At 47.1% G+C, this 24,353-nt stretch overlaps 1 pseudogene; it reads left to right on the top strand.

Annotated features, from left to right (window-relative positions):
- Positions 1–7,608: 7,608 nt before the first annotated feature.
- LOC123332646 overlaps positions 7,609–24,353 on the top strand; it is a 41,055-nt pseudogene continuing 24,310 nt past the window's right edge.

Below are 24,353 nucleotides of genomic sequence, written 5' to 3'. Positions count from 1 at the left end.
AGAGCAGACAGCACAACGGGTCCGTTGGCAGCTCCTGTTCTGGGTAAGACTGGGGCAGGCTTTAAGAGCAGAGGGGTGCCCTGTAGTCTGGGCCCTCTGTCCCAAGTCTCAGTGTCCACTCTGACTGGGTGTCGGAGCTGGGAGAGGCCCCCTTCCCTCCGGAGCTTTATCTCAGAGATAAATCACTGAGCCTAGTTTAACTGATCCTCAGCCTGAGGCTGGAGACTTGGGTCTGATCACAGACCTCCCACTGAAGGCCTGGGGTGGGTGGAAGGTCTTGAGTGAATACCTGTCCCTCCCTGGGTCTGTTTCCTCGTTTGTAAGATGGAGAGATAATTACCAGGCCTTTAAATGAAATGATGTTCCGACCCTCGGGGACCCCCATCCTGGCACCTCCTCCCTCCAGGCGGGGAGCCCCTGCCCCCATCCTGGCACCTCCTCCCTGGGGAGCAGAGCCAGGCCATGGGTGCCCACACCAGTCAGAACAGTCCTCGTGGCCACATTCTCCTCCCTGGGGTTCAGAAGCTGTCAGAACTTCTGAGAAAGGCCGCCCACCAAAGGCAGCCAGGGGACCAGGGACCCCAGAGGCCCTTCCAGGCAGATGCAGGGATGGGTCCCACCCTGGACAGGGCGCGGGATGAGTGGCGTGGAGAGACCTGCTTCCTGGGGAGGGGATTCCGACTCCCTGGGTGAGGGTGTTAACCCGGAGTCCAGTGCCCCCGTCCCACTCTCCTGGGGAGAGTGCCTGCTGGAGCTCTGCAGGGAGAACCACTCCCTCCTAAAGGAACACAGGGGGGGCGGGCACCTGGAGATGGGCGTTTGAGGCTCATTCTTGTCCTGGTGCAGCTGGGAGGCCTGACCTCCCGAATTCCTCCTCTTTACCCTGGGACTTCAGGCAGGAGAGGAATCTGGGAGGATCACGTTGCCCTGGTCCAGCTCTGAGGGTGGGCCAACAGCTGCGGTCAGGTCCAGCTGCCTGCCGGGCACAGGGCTGAGAGTGGGGCCTCCGCCTTTCTGTTTCATGGATAGGTTAACGAAGGCACAGAGAGGTTAAGTGACTCAGCTAAGGTCATACAACAAAGCTGGGTATTAAACCTGGGCCTTTGACAGCATGGCCAGTGTTCTTTCTGCCTTCTATGGTTTCTGCTTTATTCCCCAAGAAAGGTGACCCTGGCCTTTTGGCTGTGATAGCGACCTGCTAGAAAGGATGGGTGGGGGCTTGGCATGGGCCTTCTGGCCCCCCTCCTAACTGGAGGTCCCCCTGGCCCCCGCCTTCCTGGCAACAGTGCCTAGACACGATCTCAGATGCATGCTATGGGCTAGAATCCCTCCCTTACCCCAACCTGCCTCTTGAGCAGCTCTATTTTTAGGAGCTGTGCTTGCAGGAGTAGAGGGGCTCGCAGGGCCATGTGGTGGCTCAGAGCCGGCAGGAGGGCAGGCCACAGAGGAGAGAGCGTGATAGCCGCACCCCAGGCTGGCCAAACCCCTCCCTAGAGGCCTCCCTGCACCCCAGGGTGACAGACTTCTCCCGGGGCTCAGGCCCCTGGCCTGACTGCTCCCTTGGGGCTCCGAGCAGTGCTGACCTCCCAGTCCTCACCCACCCTCGGCTGTCCCCCTGCAGCTCTTCCCCCAGGCCCCATTTGGAGACTCTTTGGGATGAGTACCCCCACCCAGGGGAGCCAGCTTCAGTCCAAAGCACCCTGTTGCCAGCCCCACCCTGCCTGCCCCACTGTAGGTCTGTTTGCTCTGACCCAGCAGGGCTGGATGACTGGGAGCAGGCTCAGAAGAGTCACCAGCCTGAGGCTGCCGCCTGAGACAGTCTCCCCTGGGGGCTGCGGGCAGGGCTCCTTCAGCACCTCTTAGCCACAAAGGGGCTGCCTTGTGGTGGGCACCATGCCACCTGCCAGAGCTGACGCTCATGGCACGTCTGCAGACAGGTGCCTGGGTGTGTCTCAGTCATGAGGGCAGGGTCTGGGGGACAGGTGAGTGGGCATCAGCACCCCATCCAGGGTGCTGTCACCGCGGCCTGAGTCACAGGTTGGTGGCCACAGCACTGGGTGCAGCCTCCCTTCACCCCAGCCTTCCTCCCCTTGGAGAAGAGGAAACTGAGGCACAGGGGGCCAATGACCTTCCCACGGTCACACACATGGGGCCTGGAGCCCGTGTCCTGAGCCATGCCCGCCTCCCAGCCACCCCTCTGGCCTGTCCCTGTGCTCACAGTGACAGGACAGTAAGACGCTTCCCCATGCGGGACCCTGGGCTGCCTCCACACAGGCCTTGGGAGGGGGGGCTTCAGCCCCAGCTTCTGTTCCCAGTGCCGCATGGGGGACACCCTGGAGAAGCTCCATGGAGCTGGGCTTTTCATAGAGACGGTGGCTGTGAGAGATGAACAGACCCCACACCCACCCAGGGTCCCCAGGGAACCACCACACAGGCTGGGATGTGGGCATTCCCTCATCTGTGATTCTCCATGGATTCCCTGCTCAGCTTGCACTCCCCATGTGTGGTGTGTCTGGTGTGTGTCTGCTGTGTGTGTGTGCCATGTGTGAGGGTGAGCTCCCTTCCGTTTAGCCTTTGTGGATCTGGTATCTGGTGTGTGTCTGGTATTGTGTGTGTTGGTGTGTGTCTGGTGTGTGCTATGTGTGTGTGACCGTATGTGAGGGTGAACCCCCGGCTGTTTACCTGTGTGTGTCTGTGCAGCCACCAACACAGTGGCCCTGGGTGGCTCTGGAGCTGCGTGTCCCCTGCGTTTCCCTCCGGCCTCCATAGGCCCTGAAGCCCTGCTCCATCCTCTGTGTTTGCCCCGTGGTGGCCCTGAGAGCTTTACAGACAGAACCACATGCAGCAGCCCCTCCCCGTGACCATGGGTCCTGAGTTTGGCCCCAGGCGTCGGCTGACCCTTCGGGTTCCTCCCTATCGCTGAGCCACTCCCTGGGCAGAGGCCTGGCTGCAGGAGACTCCAGAGCCTGCAGCCTGGCCCTGCTGGGACGGCATCTCTGCATGACAGGGGCACAGGCCTGGTGCAGCTGGTCCAGGGCTGGGGAATGGCAGGCTCAGCGCTTCCCACAGAAATGGGTGGCTGGCCCTCTGCCCACCTGGACTGTCTCTCTATCTCTGTAGAGGGAAGAGGTGGCCATGTTGGACATGGAAGAGACGGTGGATGAGAATGAGTGAGTGCTGGGGTGCTGGGCAGGGGCTGCACCCGTCACTGACTCCACTAAAGCCTTTGACTTTGTGGATCACAACAAACTGTGGAAAAATCTTAAAGAGATGGGAATAGCGGACCACCTAACCTGTCTCCTGAGAAATCTGTATGCAGACAAGATGCAATAGTTGGAACCGGACATGGAACAACTGACTGGTTCCCAATTGGGAAAGGAGTATGTCAAGGCTATATACTGTCACCCTGCTTATTGAGCTTATATGCAGAGCACATCATGCGAAATGATGGACCGGATGAAGCACAAGCTGGAATCAAGATTGCCAGGGGAAATATCAATAACCTCAGATATGCAGATGACACCACCCTTAAGGTAGAAGGAGAAGAGGAACTAAATAGACTCTTGATGAAAGTGAAAGAGGAGAGCAAAAAAAGCTGAAAAGGCTTAAAACTCAACATTCAAAAAATGAAGATCATGGCATTCGGTCCCATCATTTCTATGGCAAATAGATGGGGAAACAATAGAAACAGTGAGAGACTTTATTTTTGGGGGCTCCAAAATCACTGCAGATGGTGACTGCAGCCATGAAATTAAAAGATGCTTCCTCCTTGGAAGAAAAGCTATAACCAACCTAGACAGCATATTAAAAAGCAGATACATTACTTGGCTGACAAAGGCCCGTCTAGTCACAGCTTTGGTTTTTCCAGTAGTCATGTATGGATGTGAGAGTTGGACCATAAAGAAGGCTAACAACCAAAGAATTGATGCTTCTGAACTGTGGTGTTGCAAAATACCCTTGAGAGTCCCTTGGATTGCAAAGAGATCAAACCAGTCAATCCTAAAGGAAATCAGTCCTGAATATTCATTGGAAGAAATGATCCTGAAGCTCCAATACTCTGGCCACCTGATGTGAAGAACTGACTCATTTGAAAAGACCCTGATGCTGCGAAGGATTGAAGGCAGGAGGAAAAGGGGATGACAGAGGATGAGATGTTTGGATGGCATCACTGACTCAATGGACATGAGTTTGAGCAAGCTCTGGGAGTTGGTGATGAACAGGGAAGCCTGGCGTGCTGCAGTCCATGAGGTTGCAAAGAGTCAGTCACAACCGAGTGACTGAAATGACTGAAGTGACTACACTGAACCTCTTCCATCTTGCAGGGAGCAGAGACTTGTCCTCACTGGAGTAGATACATTCTAGGTGTCGATCTGCTTTTCCTGCCCCACAGTGCTTCTTCCAGGAACTCTGTCCACAGAACCCATTTTTGAGCATCGTGGTACTTCCTGTAGCATTGCTTCTGATCAGTGGTTTTCATAGCATCTCTTCTTTGATGGCAAAGGGAATACAGCAATGTGCCCTTGGCCGTGGAATTAACTGGTTTTACCGAGGACGGCATCACCTAGAAATAACTGGGCAAATTTTGAAAGCTTACTAAGACAGTGTGATAGCTAATGAAGACTCAAGTGTGTCAGATGGGAATCAACATCCTGAAAGGATGGGGTGCAATGTTAAAGGGTGTTGTACATGCTGTGAAGGATATAGTGTATATTTGAAGCATAATGGTGCTATCTTCCCCCAACAGCCAGAACATATGGGTCTTGTAATCAAGGGGTGGAAGCCACTTGTTTCACTACTGAACCTACAACCCAGCTGTAGAATTTTTGCTTCCCATCCTGGCTTCCTTGAGCTCTGCTTCTTTAGAGATCTTGGTCCCCAAATGGGAGCTGCTCACCAGGGGATGCTCACATATGTCCAGGGCTCCAGGTGAACAATCCCAATCAGGGAGGCACTTTGCCAGACCTTCTAGAGAAGCAAAAACATGACTGATGTGTCTGTGAAGAATCCAGGAGAAGGACAACCCTCATAGGCCCCTGCATCTGGAAAATGCATTCTGGGTAGTACTGGAAGAGTTTTGATTCTGTCCAGTTTATACAACAAGAGAGACATCAGCTGTACATACTGATTTTCACTTCTTTGTTCATCTAAATGGAAAGAATAATCAGGGTCTTCAGGTGTGTAGAAAGAGAAAAACTTTTTCCAGCCCTCTGAAGCACTAGATACAATTTAAAAAAAAATCCTTATTCTCTTGTCTGCATAAGTTACAGCACTAACTTAAAATAAACTTAATTTAAATTGAGCAGGGCTGCTGGTGAAAACAAAATTAATGTTAGTCCGGTTACTACCCCATTTAGCCATCACTGGTGATTCTGCAAAGGTTATTACTATTTATAAACTCAGCTTCTTTTTAAATATTCATTTATTTATTTGGCTGCACCGAGTTTTAGTTGTAACATGTGGGATCTAGTTCCTGGATCAGGGATTGAACCTGGGTTCCCTGAATTTGGAGCATGAAGTCTTATCCACAGACCACCAGGGAAGTCCCCTCTACTTGTTTCTTGATAAAGGGCCCACTTGTGCCTTTAAAACATTGCTTGTTTTATCCATATTTTAATGCTGTAGTTAAGAACATGAACTCTGAAATCTGATGCTGGTGTTTGAATCCTGGCTCAGTTCCTTTCTGGCTATGTGATCCTGGGTAAGTCAATTAACCTTTCCGTACCTAAGTCCCCTGTCTCTAACCTGAGGATGATAGCAGTGCCCATTTTGAGTGTTTGGAGCATTCATTACGATAACATAGGCGATATGTTACAATAGTGCTTGGCACATAGTAAGCAGTGAATAAATGTTAGCAGTTGTTATTGTTAATATTATAATTTGGCAATGCTTGCTCTAAGTTAGCGTGCCAGAAATATAAACCATTTTATATCCCCTCTTTCTCTACAAACCTGCAGAACACCTGCTAAATGACTGTTATGGATTGAATTCTGTCCCTTGTTCACATCCCCTCCTCTCTGCCCTGAATTTTTCTGTTCAAGTTTTAACCCCCAGTGAGACTGTATTTGGAGATAGCACCTTTATGGAAGTGATTAAGGTTAAATGAGGTCACAAGAGTGTGGTCTAATCTGAGAGGCCTGGTGTCCTTAGAAGGGCCAGACATTTCTGTCTCTCTACATGTACAAAGAAGACGGGCCATGTGGGGACACAGAGGAAAGGTGGCCGTTTACTAGCCTGGAACCAATCCCATTGACACCCTGATCTTGGTCTTCCAGCCCCCAGCACTGTGGGAAATAAATGTCTGTTGTTTAAGCCCCTCAGGCTGTGGTATTTTGCCATGGCACCCTGAACAGACTTAGACGTTATGAAATGTTTTAACTCGTATATTGAAGGAGAGACAAATGGGCAGTCCTAATGTAGGATGTCTGATGCCATCCTCAAATGCCATTTCTGCTGTGGGAAAAGCTTAACTCTACCATCTCCCATGGTGGTGGTGGGGTAGTCAGGAGGAGTCATATACCATTGGGACTACTGTCCATTGCTTCCCTCAATATAACTGTTTTCTACAGAATTAATTGAGGCTCCAGTCTGACTTCCAGCTATGTAGAGGTTAGTTATTGTCCGTGAGGAGCTCTTACTCTTACTTCTTTCCTCTTCCAACACAGATGATCTTGTAGGACTAAGAATCTGGTCCATTGAGTCACTGCTTCCCTGGTGGCTCAGACGGTAAAGAATCTGCCTGCAATGTGGGAGATCTGGGTTTGATCTCTGGGTTGGGAAGATCCCCTGGAGGAGGGCATGGCAACCCACTCCAGTACTCTTGCCCAGAGAAACCCATGAACAGAGGTGCCTGGGAGGCTACAGTCCCTGGCATTGCAAAGAGTAGGACATGACTGAGTGATTAAGCACACATCTGTCCACTGAGTCACCAGTTGGATTCTGTATTGGTGTCTTATGGATCTTTAAGACCTTATGGATCTTTAGCCTTCATTCCCTCAGAAGCTGGGCCGCCACACTGGCTGAAGTCCTGGCCATTTCACTTCAAGGCACGCCCAAAGCCTTCCCAGGGTCTTCTGGTTCCCTGAGACCATGCTGCTCATGGCCTCTTCCTCCTGAGTCCCTGCCTCACGCCAGCTGGATTTCTACCCTGCCACAAGAAGCATGCATGAATTTAATTGTCCTAACTGAAGACTTGGGGATCACAGGAAGATTTTGTTGTCACGGGATGTGAGGCCTTGGAATTTTCTCTCTTCCCCTCTCCCCACTTTTCTCCTTACCTTTCCTTTCTGAATTCCCTAAGAACTCTTCCTTTCAGTCAGAGAAGACTTTGGCTGAGTTCTAAGACTTAAACTTGCAGAAAGCCTGGTTAATAAGATGCTTGCAGAACAAAGAGCCTTCCATTTTACAGCAGTTTTGCTTATCAACTTATTGTAAATATAATATGTATGACATATGTACGATGATATGTGTATTATATCCATGCTATTACATATATATGATGTTTTGACTATACAAAATATTTATACTTATAAATAATCTTTTTTTTCTTACTACATGAAGAATAATTAAGGCAATTGGGAGATAAAAGGAACTGCCTAATTTAGAAATAAAGATTTAACTGTGGAGTTTAGGTCTCTTCAGAGTCACTCATTGACTTGTGAAAAGCTCTTTGGAACTTCTGAATCTATTTCTCAGGTGTAGGGTGTTCAGAATCTGAAAGTAGGAATGAGGTTAATCATGAGACCATGTAGCTGTAGGAAAATCCAAGCAATGTGGCTTTGGCTTTTCCGATGTTGAAGGCTTTCCTAAGAGCATCGTTAAAACATAAGAGATGGAAAGGGAGAGCAGAAAAGTTTATTAGATCACACAGAATTTCCAAGGTAAACTCTGCGACAGTAAAGTTCGATTTCTGTGCCATTGAGTGTAAATGAACTACTCAGAAAATGCAAAAACGTAGGCTGAGTACTCATGGCAATTGATGGCAATCATTCTAAGAAGGCCATGACTGGAGCGCGCTTTGTGCCTGCAAAGCTTCCACCTGGTCTGTGCGCAGGGATCCGGAAGAGGGCTGGGCCACCTCTCCCCACACTGACTTTTCGGCCGCGGACTTCCGCGCTGGCGCAAACACCGAATTCGGCCCTGGAACTCCCGGTCCAGCGCCGACTGCGCTATCTCCCCAGCACCTCGCGATCTTGCACGGCTTCCCGCCTCCGCCCCTCCCGCTGCAGCCCACGCCCCAGCCACGGGGGGCAGGAGGCGGCGGTGGCCGGCCCTACCCGTGCCCTTTTAAAAGCCTCCCAAGCGAGGCCCCGCAGGGGGATCCCGGCGGAGGAGGGAGCAGCACGCTGAGCTTCCCCAGCAGTGCGCGGAGCCGAGCGCCCCGGGTTGCCCCTCCCACTGGTGGGGCCCGGCACTTCGGGTTCCCAGACGCTCTCCCTGCTGCCTTGGGGCTCCCCGCTTCCCCCGGCCATGCGCCCCGGGTAGCGCCCGCCGCTCGCCCTCGCCGCCGGTATGCTGCACCCGCTGCTGCTCGCAGCGCTCTGCCTGGCTGGCGGGCTAGAGGTCGCCTGCGGCTGCCAGCTGCCCTCCGAGTGGAGACCCCTGAGCGAGGGCTGCCGAGCGGAGCTGGCCGAGATCATCGTGTACGCCAAGGTGCTGGCGCTGCACGAGGAGATGCACGGCCTGTACAGCTACCTGCCCTGGCAGTATGAGGCCAGCGACGCGGGGCTCTTCTACTCCGCTGAGATCGAGATGCTGTGCGACCAGGCATGGGGCAGCATGCTCGAGGTGCCCGGGGGCTCCAGGCTCAACCTCACCGGCCTGGGCTACTTCTCCTATCACTCCCACACCGTGGTCCAGAATTACTCCTATTTCGTCTTCCTCAGGTGAGCCTGCCAACTCTCGCCCATACCATCCCTTTGGCCACTTGGCCTGGCCAGCAGAGGTACCTTTATCCCCAGCAGGCTCTGGAACTCCTCCAGAATCCTGTCTGGGTGATGTTAAGTGATGTTTCCCCTGGTCTCCTTCCCATTTTCTGCTCTTTGGTGCCCCTCATGTTGAGTCTACAGAGATTTTGGGTGTCACTGGCTAACACTGTTGGAAAAACAGGGATGGCTCCCGTGCTTGACCAGGGAAGAGTGTTTCAGGCCAAAGCTCAAGGTGGTTTCCAGCAACAAACAGCCTATTCCCAATAGCAGAGGTTTATGCGGGGGGGTAATGGGGGAAGAAGGCCCTGGTCACAGTGCTCTGAGGAGTATGAAGGGCAATCGGACAGGAGCCCTCTCTGGTTGAGTTCCATGCAAGTTGGTCTGTGGTGCAGATTAGATGCCTGTGGATAAGAGTTCAGAGGATGGTGTCTCCTGGAGTTTGAAATAAGAAAGTGGAACCCTAATTGAGGTAGAATCCTTATAGAGGAGGAAAGCTATATTTTACAGTGGATGCCGTGGAAGTTGTTTGGGATGGACAGTGGTCAAAACCAATCCAAACACCTTTGGAATCAGATGGTTGTTGGAATTCTGGCTCCATTCTTCCTGTCATTTTGAGCAAGTTACTGACCTTGTCGAGAACCTCAAGAGCCTCACCTTCATAATGTGCCAAACAAGGTTGGTTGAGATTAAATCCTAGTAACTGATGCAGAACACCTGGTGCAGGTTAGATGAGAAATGTGTAGTTACTCAATCCTGCACACCTGCTTAAATGCCAAGATGGGACTGGTGTGGAATGCAGCCCAGCTGTCCTCTTGTTTCACTCAGATTCGCTCATATCAGCTGCCAGCGGACCTCAATGCCAGGCTCTTCCAAATAGCAAAAGTTTATAGAGGAAGGGCCTGGGGTCGGGGGCATTAAGGGATTGGGAAGGTGCTCACAGGGCTTTGAAGAACAGAGAAGTGAATTAGACCAGGCCTTGTCTGTTGGGAGACTCCTGGAATCTTGTGAAGTTCCATGAAAGTTTGTCGTGTGGTCATGACGAAATGCATGTAGATAAGGGTTCAGGTTATGGGCTCAACTGAAGTTTGCAATAGAAAACAGCAGGTGGAACCCTAATGCATTGGTTCTCTCCAGTTGGAGGAAGAGGCTGATACAGAGGAACTGGGAGGCACCTCAAAATGGAATCTAACAGATAGTGATTGGACAATAAGTCCCATCTTCCCAGTATGTGGCATAGCATTAAGGATATTTGGAATGCCCATGACCTTGGTCTGCAGACTAACTTTTAGCTCTTGAGATTTTACATCACTGAGAAAGAAGACAGAAGGTTCCACAGAGGGGTGTCCGTAAGCTCACGGTAACACGTTTTCCATATTAAAGCCAGAATATCTAAGTTTAGAATACATGGTGTGCTTTGTGTTGGCTTGAGTGGTTTAGCCAGATTAAGTTGAATTAAAAAAAAATGCTGGAGAAGTACAGTTTCTAAATAAAACTGGCAAGGAATGAGATAGTACCTTCTTGATATGGAGAAACTTAGATTTTTACATGTCTTTATATAGGGAAACCAGCTCTAAAACTATTCAACAATAAAACTTTATTTTCCAAAGTAAAAACAGCCACAGTACTTAAGAAGATATTATTTTCTTTTCCAATTTTATAATGAAATACAGTTTTGTCCACTGGCTCTCTGGTGGTCAGCCAGCTCTTTTCTCTTTTTCTCTGACATATTTATAAAACGTTAGAGCAGAGATACAGAGTCAAATGGTAGTCTGACAAGATTTCTATTTCACAGGGCTGTGTTGCCATGATGTGTGTTAACAACCACATACAAATCATTCCTCTGTTATTCTGGGCCCCTTGGAGAGAAGAACAGATTCTGGTCAGTGTCACAGGAGAAAGTGGCAGTGGAGACTCCCTGGTGAGCCCCCAAATGCCTACTTTGGGCTGGAGTGCCGCTTCCATCTCTCCTTTTCCTTCTCTTGACTTCTCTATCTTGCCAACAGGTACTTTATGCAGGGTTCTGTAAAAATGTTAAGTTTTATACTGTGCTTACTCTGTGCTAAATACTTTACATATTTTTTTTTAAAAATACACTCCTTACACCACCATTAAACAAAGAACTCCTTGTTTTATAGATTGTACATTTAAGCTTAGAGAATTTAAGAAATTCGTTGTGTGTCAAACAGGAGATAAGTAGCAGTCATAGGACTTGAATCCTGGGTCATTGCAATTGGCTTTCCTTTGCCCAGGAAACAAGGAGCACTCCACTAGGAGAAAGAAGGCGGCATGGGAGATACACAAATGTTCACCCACACCCATCCCCCAATTCACGTGCTTTGAAAAACTGAAGGAGAGACACGTGCAGTGTGAGGTAGAGAAACAATCAGAGAGAGTGACTCCTCTAATGTGAGCCATGTAGATGTGTAATTGGAAGCTGCATGTAAATCAGTGAAGTTAGAATATGCCCTCACACTGCAGAAAAATATCTCACAATGGTTTAAAGACTTAAACATAAGACATGACGCCATAAAACTCCTAGAAGAGAGCATGGGGAAAATGTTCTCTGACATAAATTGGACCTTTATTTTCTTAGGTCAGTCTCCCAAGATAGTAGAAATAAAACTAAATATGAACAAAGGGGACCTGATCAAACTTACAAGCTTCTGCACAGCAAAGAAAACTGTAAAAAAAAAAAAAAAAAAAAGAGAGAGAGAGACAACCTAAAGAATGGGAGAAAATATATGCAAATGATGCAATAGACCAGGGCTTAATTTCAAATATACAGACCGTACAATTCAACAACAACAACAACAAAAACAAAAAAAACCCAATCAAAAAATGGGCAGAAAACGTTAATAGACATTTCTCCAAAGAAGACATGCCGATGGGACATGCAGGTGGCCAGTAGACACATAAAAATATACTCAGCATCACTAAATCTTAGAGAAATGCAAATCAAAGCTGCAACCAGGTACCATCCCCTATCAGGCAGAATGGCAACCATCAAAAACAGAACAAATAGCAAATGTTGGAGAGAGTGTGGAGAAAAGGGAACCCTCCTACACTGTTGTTGGGAATGTAAGTTGGGGTAGCCACTATGGCTAACAGTATGGGGGATGCTCAGAAAATTCATAGGACCACCATATGATCCAGCAGTCCCCCTCGTGGGCATATCCCCAGACAAAACTCTAATTCAGGAACATACATGCACCCCCATGTTCATAGCAGCACTATTCCCAACAGCCAAGATATGGAAACAGCCTAAATGTCCCTTGATAGTTGAATGATTAAAGAAAATGTGGTACGTATATATGAATATTACTCAGCCATAACAAGAAAGAAAGAATGCCATTTGCAGCAACATGGATGGAACTAGGGATAATTATACTAAGCAGAGTAAGTCACAAAGAGAAGAATAAATACTATATCACTTATATGTGGAATGTAAAATATGGCATGAATGAACCTATTTACAAAACAGAAACAGACTCATGGATACAGAGAATAAACTTGTGGTTGCCAAGGGGAATGGAGGGAGGGAGACGGACGGACTGGGTGTTTGGGGTTAGCAGATGCAAACTGTTACATTTGGAATAAACAACAAGGTCCTACCTTAGCACAGGGAACCATATCCAATCTCCTGGGATAAACCATAATGGAAAAGATATTTAAAAATGTATGTATATGTATAACTGAGTCACTTTACAGCAGAAATTAGCACAACATTGTAATTAAACTCTACTTTAAAAAAGACGTTATATAACTGGCAACACTTGTCACAGTCTTCTGTTGACTCTCGATTCAAGATGGTACACCCCATGGGTGTCCAGTCTACAGCTCTTGCCTCCTTTTTTTTCCATTAGGATGGATGAGAACTATAATCTCTTGCCTCATGGAGTCAATTTCCAAGATGCCATCTTTCCAGACACTCAAGAGAACAGAAGGATGTTTTCTAGCCTTCTCCAGTTTTCAAACTGTTCACAAGGGCAGCAGCTGGCAACTTTCTCATGACTGGGAGGTTCAAGAAGACACTAGGGTAAGAATTGGCTATACCCTGTGCTGCAGACTCATATGAATGTTGTGAGCAAGGGAGTCAAGAGTCCTCCTCCAAAGTCCAGATCAAGAAGTATTTTTCACCCTCTCCACAGCCCTCCCAGAAGTTAACAAGCACTGCTCATAAACTCTGGGAGTCCTCAGGCTGTACTGTGTGACATGAGGTTCCTCACAAAGTGAGGGAACAAGATGATCTGAAGGTTGGCATGCTGTGCCTCAGTTTCCTCTTCTGTAAATTGGAAGCCATTGTAACATCTGTATCTTAGGGCGGATGTGACCTGATTTAACTATGTAGGGAATGTCAATAGGAAAAGCCTTTAGTGAGGTGTTTGAGAGTAAGCACTCAATACACTGAGCTGTTATGACTACTTCTGTTGTTGATTTCAAATACTTATGTATGTTTTCACTTGGCCCTGCTGGGTCTTGGTTGTGGCATGTGGGATCTTCAGTCTTCCTTGCAGCATGCAGGATCTTCAGTTGCAGCATGCAAACCCTTAGTGGCAGGATCTAGTTCCCATGGAACAGAAGGATCCAAATCACTCTGGGCATGAAGATAGAAAAGGCATCTTTCAGTCTGAGGCAGATGCCTGAGTTGTGGGGATATTTCAAGGACTATTGCTTTCTCTGTGCAGTGGCATTGTTGCAACTGAGCCAGGGGAGCAGGGAGGCCGTGGCCCATCGCTCCCAGTCCCCCACCAAGGTGTTTATAAGACCATGTGACAGACCACAGGAGACAGTTCTGATGTGGGTTAATGAAGCAATGTGCATGTATTAGGTGGTTTCCTTCTTTCCCCATCTGTGGTGCCCTGGGTGGGGGCGCTGTCTTTCTCTTGTCTGGTGGCTGGGCCTAGGGGAGTGGCCTTGTTCTTCCAAACCTCCTGCCCAGGGCTCCATGGCACCTGGAGGCTTTCTTCATGTTCTTTGCACAGAAACTGTTCTCATAGTGGGCAAGTACATCTGACTGAGGAAAAGTGTTGATTCTTCCTTTCCATACATTACCCAGGGTTCCTTCCTTAGGCCTGCCCTACTGACAGTTCTCAACTCCCTGACCCCTCTTCAAGATTTGCCAAAATTTTCTGAGTGCTTGTCATATATTTCACTCCCCACATGGATCTAAGCACCTTTCTTTCCCCCTGCCCCACTCTTTTTTTTTTTTCTTTCCTACCTGACTCTTAATCTGTGCCAGCACCCACTCCACATTGAACTGGACTCACCAAGTATAAGCCTGAGTATCCCCAGCCTAGATCAGACCATAGCATGTTCATATTAAATCTTTTTAGTCTTGGTCCTGTGGTTCTCCATTTTGTGGGATTTTTGCTTCATGTACTAAATCCTTGGTAATAGTACATTGAGGTCAAGAGATTTGATATTGATCCAAAAATACCTCACAGCTGAGCCCCAAACTCTTTAGATATATAACTGATTAGCCCTGTGGTCACACAATGAAGCTATTAACATTTTACTGCAATTAGATTTTCCATCATTCAAGACAAACAGAACAATGGGACTGTGGAGAATTGTTTTAATGTGAAGGCAGTCCTATTTTGGGTGGTCAAATATTGATCTTGGGGAGAATTCCTTTTCCCTTTCATCATCCTGATCTCTTAGATAACAGAGGGTGGGTATGTATGTTTGCACTGAGTCAGAAGCTTTTGGGGAAAGAGAATTAATTGTTCCAGGTTGCTGAGCTGCTGGCAGAGCCAAATTGAGGTGTTGATGGACTTTGTATGTATCACATCTTGGCTCCTTCTGCCCACTTTGAAAGGTACCACATCAGAGCTGAGTTAAATTAGCTAGTTCATTTGAGAATTTAGGTTTAAAATAAAACTAAGGTGCTAGCATTTATATTTTATGATATTCCTTGAGAAAATTTTACTTTCTCTGCAGTGATTAAAATAGGTGTGAATTGAAGGTGTCAGAATTAGATGAAGAGTTATGGACAGTTACTTATTCCTTCCTTGAAAAAACAAAACTAAAACTAAAAATTATCTGCCTTAAAAAAAAAAATCAAAAACTTATATTCAGTTGCACTGGATCTTTGTTGCCGTGAGGGCTTTTCTCTAGTCATGGCAAGCGAGGGCTACTCTTCGTTGCAGCGCACAGGCTTCTTATTGCAGTAGCTTCCCTCGTCGCAGAGCACAGGCTCTGAGCACACGGGCTTCAGTAGTTGTAGGTTGTGGGCTCACTAGTTTCGGCACATGGGCCTAGTTGATCTGCAGCTTGTGGAATCTTCCTGGTCGAGGGATCGAACAAATGTCCCTGCTCTGGCAGATAGATTCATATCCCCTGTGCCACCAGGGAAGTCCTCTCTGCTTTTTCTTTGTGAAGGTGAGTATCCTGCTTTCTCTCCTATGCAGGGTAAATAAATCATGTTATGACACAAACAGTCTGTTTTTCCTAAGGTGATGGGTCTTCCATCTTAGACAGGGTCAGAGGAGCTTGTTTGGGTCACCTTTTTATTCCAGTTAGACTCTTGCTAATGGGAACATGTGAATCCTTCATTTGTTCTGAGACCATTATGAATGGCCCTGGATGGTGCACATTACACAATTTCCCTATATCACATGCTGTGTCTTAGATGACGATGAATTCAGGGGGCACACTAATGAAATCTCATCATTTCCACTGTTGCTGCTGCTCTTCTCTTAAGTCCCCAGTCAGCTCGAGCAGTGTGTTTAGATCGTGGTCGTGAAGGGTGCATCTCCTCCTTCTCATTCTTTTGCAGCATCACACGAATCTGGGACTCTAGGGTCAGTCCAGAGGTTAAGAAATGGAACCAGAGGAAAATCTGATGTAGGGAAACTTGTTGTTATACATACCAAGGACAACCTGCAACTCCGTCCTCAGCAGCCAAATCCTCCTATTCTCTAATTCCATCCTTAGACATCCCACCACTCCCCCCTCCCCCCACCCCCCCCCACCCCCACCCCTTGCTTCAGTCAGTGGAAACATAAGCTTGCTTTCAAAAGTTGCCAAGGAATCAGCAGCACTCCTAACTGTTCAGCATCTCTCTGGTTCAGTATCATGGTGTTAATGGGGCCTCCGGGGATGTCTTCAGCAAGTTAGAGCATCCATCCCATTTTCTGGCAGCGTTCTCTCCACGCCAGCCAAGAACATTTTCCTTTCCTTTTTTCTTCCCTGTTGGGTGAGTGTAACAATCAAAACAAAAGTTGGCTGTTTTCCTCTCTCAGCAAGTCCTGTCCCCCAGGACCGCAACCTAGACTGACCCACACATACATCAATCTGACCTAGAGTGTCATGGGACTGACACAAAATCTGTGAAAGACTTCCTGTCATCTTTCTTTTATGCCTTTTTAGAGTTGGGAAGGATGTTGACGGAGGTGCCATCCTCATCAGGCAATCAGGATTGGCTGTGTCATTTTCAGAGGCGTGATCTCAGACAGAACCCTTAATTTCCCAAAACTTCAATTTTCTCCTTCCCTGATAGCTCAGTTGGTAAAAAAAAAAAAAAAAAAAAAGCTGCCTGCAATGCAGGAGACCCCAGTTTGATTCCTGGGTCAGGAAGATCTGCTGGAGTAGGGATAGGCTACCCACTCCAGTATTCTTGGGCTTCCCTTGTGGCTCAAATAGTAAAGAATCCCCCTGCAGTGCAGTAGACCTGGGTTCTATCTTTGGGTTGGCAAATCCCCTGGAGAAGAGAAAAGCTATCCTCTCCAGTATCCTGGCCTGGAGAATTCCATGAACTCTGTAGTCCATGATGTCACAAAGAGTCGGACACCACTGAGTGACTTTCACTTTCAAAACATAAACTGTCTCAGGTTGTCCTAAGGACCCAATTAGATCATAGGTTTGAAAGCACTTTGTCAGTTGTAAAGAGTGATGGAGGGGTTTATGACTATAAATGGATAGTTAGAAAGTATGGCTTTAAAAGTTTAAGATGATGGAACTTTTAAAAAGCATCCTGTGTCTTCCCAGGGCAGTGGCAGTGGGAGCAATGGTGACAGGGTAGGTGGTGGAGAGGGGAACAGATGATGGGGAAGCTCTCATGTGTGTTGTAATTCATTCAACAGAATTTACTGGGTTCTTGTCCTTGAGCACTTAAAAATTCATGTACTGAGTTATAAACCATGTTCATGTGGGTTCCCAAATCTGAAAGTATAAAATGGTAGTCAGTAGAGTTTTTTTCTCCCACCTCTGACACCCATCCACCCAGTTCCCACCTACCCTCCAAACGAATAACCACTGTTAATAGTTTCTTGTAAGCTTCCAATGAGTACTCTCCCCCAACAAACAATTCAGTCAAGATTCACTGTCTTCTTTAAGGGCGTGGCAGCCCACTCCTATATTCCTGCCTGGAGAATCCCATGGACAGAGGAGCCTGACTGCCTTGAGTCCATGAAGTCACAAAGAGTCGTGCGGGGAGCCAGCATGGGTGATCCCACCCATGACAAGTTTATGTGGAAGAGATCTGATGAGCAAGGTGGATCAGGACTCAAGGGACCCCCTGGATCTGCTTGAGCATCTACCCCAAAACCAGAATCTGTCTGTCTTACTATTTTGTGCCTTTCACCAACTCTTCTGACATTAACAGGGGGCTATCCCTGACCACCTTTCTCTGGAAAAGGTCAACTTAGGGCTTTAGTTAATAAGTCTCCTGGGCATGATAGGAGTGTTTCAATTCAAACCCCTCTGATGGCTTTCTAGCTTACCTGACAGGTTTATCCAGACTCTTGCAGCTACGCACGTTATTGTTCACAGCCTCCCAACCGTGAGAGACACGGGAAGCCTAAAACATTATAAAAATATAGAGCCTTTCAAAGAGTTAAAAACTATTAGAGTAGTGCTGGTATAAGGTTTCATTGTTGAGCCAATGCTTGCTGCCAAGTGCCCATATCCCTTATCCATTGTGCACCTGGGAGTGCATCAGTTAACATAGTTGGAATGTAAGAAAAACAAGTAGTAGCCTTAGAATTAACTACATCAGACCTTTGAGCTAATTGGTTCTTTCTTTGTTGTAACTTACTGCACCTTTGCTCCGTGAGAATGTAATTCTGTTTAGCACTTTCTGAGGCTGACATAGATTAGAAATATAAAGAAAAAACACTTCAAGGGAAATTAAGTTTTCTGGTTGAGTAGCCTTTATCGAAAAAGGGTCATAAAATCTCCACAGGCCTTCAAGGCCAGAAGATAACGTACACAACATTGTTTATGGGAAAGGTATGCAGAGAAAAATCCTGGTTTCGATAAAGACAAAACAGATGTAATGTTTGGGCTGACGCTATATGACTTTGCATCTTTCATATCTCTCTATGTACAAGTCAAGGTATAAAAATTCCTTTTGAAAATAAAGTTATGGGCCTCCTTCACCGAAGCTTGGTCTCCCCGTGTCATTCTTTCTTTCCTTTTCTTTCTTTCTCTCTCTGTTCTTCTTTCAGGATGACTCCTTGGGGGCACAGGGGCTCTCTGACTTCACTTTTTTGCCTGGGCTTCTAAGACCCGATTGGGAAGGTGCCCTGCATCTTCACCGGGGAGGCGGTGTCCTGCGTCCTCAACCCACCGAGAGGGCATCTGCAGCCTCCGTGAACAGAGCAAGTTCCATGTCAGGAGCTTTATTGGCTTTCTGTGTAAACCAAGGAAGATCAAGCCTCTTTCTCTCCCCTTTTACTTTCATTATCGCCGATGCTGTCATCCTGAGGGATTCCCTGGATCCTACTGGGGCTGGACCCCAGCAGAGTCGGACATGACTGTGTGACTAACACACACTTTTGGTACCAGTGGCACTGCAATGTGCACACGTGGTTGTGCCCTGCTTTGTTCACAAGTGGGTACGTGTAAGTAGACATGTAAGTTGCTATATCTAGACATGTACGTTGGTTTAAACAGCTGTGTCGTATTCCATTGTATTAATGCCTTACTGTGTATTTAATCAAGTTCCCTGTTGATAGGTATTTACACTGTTTCCAGTCCATGGATATTACATGGGATGTGGACATGTATGACATTATATCAGTACACACCTCATTTTGTGGAATTGTTGAGTCCAGTCTTTAGCAAGTGACTGTTGAGTGACTGCCATGAGGCAGCTTTTGTGTTAGATAACAGAGTTTCAATGTTGAGAAAAAATTTAGAATATAATAATAATATATTTATAAAAATATAAATTTTAGAGTATAATTATTGTTAATAGTTTATCTAAAAGCTCATATCATAGTTACATTTTTTAGTTTTTTTTGTTATTGTTTAGAGGTACTTTCTTGTTGACAAGCTTGTGACAGATATAACAATATAGCAATTTTTAACTTATAATAAACCTAGGCACTATGAAAATTTTGTGCTTAATGTTAGTGACTCTTAGACATGTCTATAGTAGAGTAGCAAAAAAAAAAAATACTAGATATTTAATATTGACTATTTCCCAGTTCACGTGAATCTGAAATTCATTTAGGTCAATGTTTTCTTGTATTTACAACTATTTGGTTTGCAAGGGCTTCCTTTTCTTCAGACCATTTAAATAAGAACTCAGAACTTGAGCAATATTATCAAAAAACAGAAGACTCACACTGAGACATACATAAATCCAGACAGACGAACAAGGGATCTTCTAGTTTTCCACCTGAGATTTAAAATATTTATTTGAACCGCTTTTTTTTGGGGGGGGGGGGGTTGGCGGTGGGGGAAGGGGGGTGGTGGCATGAATACTGGATTGGGTTGCCATTCCCTTCTCCAGGAGATCTTCCCAACCCAGGGATTGGACCCAGGTCTCCCACATTGTAGGCAGACACTAGGGAAGTTGTTGAATTCTGTGGCAAGGATTAACTTCAAGCGTTGCCCTAGGCAGGCCTTTGTAACAAGCTAATTGTTTTTAATTGCATATGCAAAAGAACCAGCTTTACAGTTTCCAAGAAAAAAAGAAGTTTCCTTGTAACCAATTTTGTCTGGTTCTGTAGAATATCATGGCCGTCCTAGGACAGGTCATCTTTCCTTTCTGTAGTCATAGTTTTATCCCTGAATTATAGACAGATCAGCTGATAAAAAGCTTGGCTTGTCTCTGTGGGGTGGATTTGCTTGTCCTTGTGTTTCATCTGAGGCAGTAGTGAGGCCCACGGGCCTCTCCTGGAAGTGGGCATGGGGGCGTGGCACACCAGGAGTGCGTCCAGGGCAGGGGGTCCCAGTTGTGCTCTCAGGGGTCTCCACTGTGTCTGGGAATGCCCATTTCTTGAGCTCCTGGGTTCCCAGCGATTGGCATCCAGTGAGTGGAGTGGAGGGGTGTGAACCACAGGTAAGGGAACTGAGACTCGGTGGAGCAGGGAACCACGTATTCTGCCCTCTCTGTTGGCACAGTCTCAGAGCCCCCTAACCTGGCGGTCATGGAAAGGCCTCGCCTTTGGGGTCAAGGCCTTTACCTCTTTAACCTGTCGCATAAAGCTCAGACCTGTGCGGGTTTTCCCAAGCAGCCTAGTGCCTGCTGGAAGTCCAAGGGATTTATCCTGCCTGGTGTTTTCACCTGTGGGGACTTCATAACCCTTACTCTGGCCAGCTGGCCCAGCCCTGCTTCTGCGACTTTGCAGCCAAGTGGGCCCTTGACCACCTGCTGGGATGGGAAAGGGAAGGGTCCACCAGTTTCACCCTAGATATTTAGTAGGGTGCATGGATTTAAACACCTGGTGGCCACCCAGGCAGAAAAGAAGGGAGGAGGGCACCTTGCTGCCCTTTCATGGTGGAATCTGTGGCTGTCCTGCTGAGAGGGGTCCTTTCCATGGGAACCCTGTGCAATAAGTTTGGTATTTTGGAACTGAATAATTAAAACGTGTAAAAAATTTAAATTATGTGGTGCTTTAATTTAAAAAAAAAAAAATCAAGCTCCAAGTTTTTTGCAAATTGAGGTCTAAAAATTTGAAGGCCTATTTTCCTTCCACAGTGGCGTTCTATGAAGAAATGTGTGGGGTTTTTTTTTAAGAAAAGAGTCAGAAAAGTGAGGGAAACAGAAAACACAGAGTTGCCCCTGTAGTTTGGTGAAGGCCTTAGAAGGTCACTTGTAAATGCTGCTGGCTGTTGGGAGGCAGTCTCTTCCTGTGGCTAATGGGCACAGAGCTCTGCAGTCTTGTCCTTTGCATGGATGTTCTTGGTGGAAATCCAGCTCGGAGCCATCTCCTGATGTGTAAGAATTTCCCAGACTAGAGCCCTAGGCAGATCCTGCAGGGCCAGGGGCTCCTTCCTTCATTGTATCTGTCTGTTTGACTGAAAACCAGCAATGACATATTTTTCTTTCAATCTGGTCTCTCATCCAGGCCTTGGAGTAATATTTCCCCTCCCCCTCAATAGACTTGGGTTCCAGGGATGAATTATAGTCAGTTGTCCATGATTTTGCAGATGAGGAAACTGAGAGCCAGAGCGGATGGAGGAGTGTCCAAGGGAGAATGGGATATCCTTCCAGGAACTCTGGCTCCTGGGTTTTTAATGAGCTTCCCACCCAGCATGGTCATTAATTGGCAAGTGTTGACATTGAGAATAAACTATTGGTGGAAATGTAAAAGGCTTTTTTAAAGAATGTTCCTACCAGCTGTGCATCTTATGGAGTATTTTCACTGTACTCCCCAACCCTTGGAAAGTGCTGGGCACAGGGTAGATGCTTCATCATTTTTATTGAATAAGTTCAATTTCACATAATTATATCCATAATGTCGGCAACACTGTGAGGCATATTAGAACAGTGATTGTCACAGTTGGTACTTCACAGATCAGTAAAGAAAGAAAACATTTTATTAGGAAGACTGTAAAAGAATTGCTAAGTTTTCAGTTTATCCCACAAGGATATTTTAAAAAATGAAACAAATCTCTCCCTTCATCACCAAGGCTATTGGAGGTCTGTTGAGGACCCCACGCAAGGGAGGTTCTACCTCTTAGGACACCCCTGCTTCAGCATCTCCCTAAGCCAGCAACCTGGGACAGTCGAGTACACTTGAAGTTCCTTCCTTGACCTCGGGAGTTTTTTTGGAAGACAATTTTTTGACAGACAGGGGTGGGGGAAGCTTTTGGGATGTTTCAAGTGCAGTCCATTTATTGTGCACTCTATTTCTTTTTTTTTTTTTTCCCTGGTGGCTCCGTTGGTAAAGAGTCTGCCTGCAGTGTGGGAGACCCGGGTTCAATCAGTGGGTGGGGAAGATCTCCTGGAGAAGGAAATGACAGCTCACTCCAGTATTCTTGCCTGAAGAATTCAATGGACTGAGGAGCCTGGTGGGCTACAAAGGGTTGGACACAGCTGAGTGAACAAACACTTATTTCTAGTATGATTTCATCAGCTCCACCTCAGATCATCAGGCGTTAGATCCTAGAGGTTGGGGGCCCCTGCTTTAGTTCCCTCTTTCATCTTTTACACAGCTCCAGCCTGCTTCCTCCCCTCTTCCACCTGCAGAACTACCTGCCGGGCTTCTCTGAGTGTGACTAAGAGTCTCCTTGCCTCACTTCCTTTCCTCTGAGTCCCTTCTCCTAACTGGGTTTCCCTGATCTCCGTTTAGGCACTTTTGCCCCCGGTGGTGCTAGTGGTAAAGAACCTCCCTGCCAATGCAGGAATCCGATCCCTGGGTTGGGAAGATTCCCTGGAGGAGGGCAGGGCAACCTACTCCAGTATTCTTGCCTGGAAAATTCTCATGGACAGGGGAGCCTGGCGGGCTCTGACAGTCAGACGTGACTGAAGCGACTTAGCACAGCATACCAGAGGACCTTAAAACTGCAGACTCACGTGATTGTTCTGGCTCTTTGGAGTCCCTTGTTATTCCACGTGTGTGTTAGGGTCAGCTTGTGTATTGCTTCCTAAAGGCCCTGAGAGGGTAACAGGCAGGAAGGCCGAGGGTCTCCAGACAGAGGGAATAGGCTGCAAGTGTCAGATGTTTATTTCTCTCTCTCTCAAGCAGCCGGAGGAAACAAAGTAGTGTTACATTTTTTCCCTTCTCGATACAAATTTAAAAGGAGGTTTCTCTGAAAATTCTGTGTTGCAATGATGACTTCTGGCTCCACCTGAACTTAACTTTTCTCAAACCTTGAGCTAAGCAATGCATTTTTTCCTAAGGAAATGCTTGTCTTAAGCTATGTTAATATACTATGTATTTCCGCTAGACTCTGTCTTCAGGTTGTTTTCCCCTAAAGGCTCAGAACTGACTTGACAAACCAGTATGTCTTACTCATACCTTGTTCTCCTAATCTATGTTAATGAAACGATATATTTGCCTGGAAATCTGCCTTTCTTCAAGATTCATGTCAATCATTTTATGGTCCAGGATGACTCACCTGCTGCCAATGTTATCTCAATGCATGTTGTGGGTGACAGGCCTGGTGCCATTCATTCTCTGAGACATTGCCTTTCTTTCCTTAGCAGACTGCTAGTGGCTGTATAACATCTGGCTAAAGACCAGCAGGGGGTACTCTTACTGTGCCCATCTGAAGTCTATGTCAGCAGCTTTCTCTATCTCTTTTATACTTTAATAAAACTTTATGACACAAAAGCTCTGAGTGATCAAGTCATATTTGATCTTCATTTCATATTGAAGATGCATTCCATGGTATTGCCATCTTAAGTCTTTGCATCGCTATGGGATATCTGTACATGTATTCAGGATATTTTTTCAGCAATCGTGTATAACTAGTGGTGTGCGGGCTTCTCACTGCAGTGGCTCCTCTTGTGGGGCACAGGCTCACGGGCTTCAGTGGTTGCAGTATGTGAGCTCGGCATTGTGTCTTCCAGGATCTAGAGCACAGGCTCAGCAGTTGTGGCACATGGGCGCCATAGCATGTGGGATCTTCCCATAGCACGGATCACATCTGCATCTCCAGCACTGGCAAGTGGATTCTTTACCACGGAGTCACCAGGGAAGCCCTCAGGCATATTTTTAATTCTAGTTTTCCACACATGTACCTAGTGAGAGAGGCCAGGATCAAGAGGCCTGGCCACTGGGAGTCCTCAGCCACAGTTCTGGCTGTGCCATCCAAAGCTCTGGGGCCTTCGGCGAGTGCTTCAGCTTCCCTGGGACTGTTTCCTCCCCTCAGAAGTGCCCTGCTGTTGGACTGTAGCCCACCAAGCTCCTCTGTCCCTGGGATTTCTGAAGTCAAAATACTGGAAGGGGTGCCACTGCCTTCTCTACAAGGTAGCATTTGGAAGATATTTTCTCCTGGATTGTGGTTTTGATGAAGGAAGGAGGATCCCTTTCAGGGCTTGAGAATGGATTCTTGTCTGACACTTGGGAATGAATTGTCCGTGGTGAGGAGTGCCGTCAAAGCGAGAGACTGCATTGGGAAGGGCTGCCGGGGCGGAGGGCAGGAGGATGAGGGAAACGGAGAGAACTGCTCTGCCACGTGGCTCACCGTCTCAGGGTTTATGGTCATTGGGTTAGTTTCTGGTTTGTCTCTTGCCAGTCATTCTGA

Source organism: Bubalus bubalis, chromosome 5 (assembly GCF_019923935.1).
Source record: "Bubalus bubalis isolate 160015118507 breed Murrah chromosome 5, NDDB_SH_1, whole genome shotgun sequence".
Classification (NCBI taxonomy): domain Eukaryota; kingdom Metazoa; phylum Chordata; class Mammalia; order Artiodactyla; family Bovidae; genus Bubalus; species Bubalus bubalis.
This window is presented reverse-complemented; position numbering and strand designations above follow the sequence as displayed.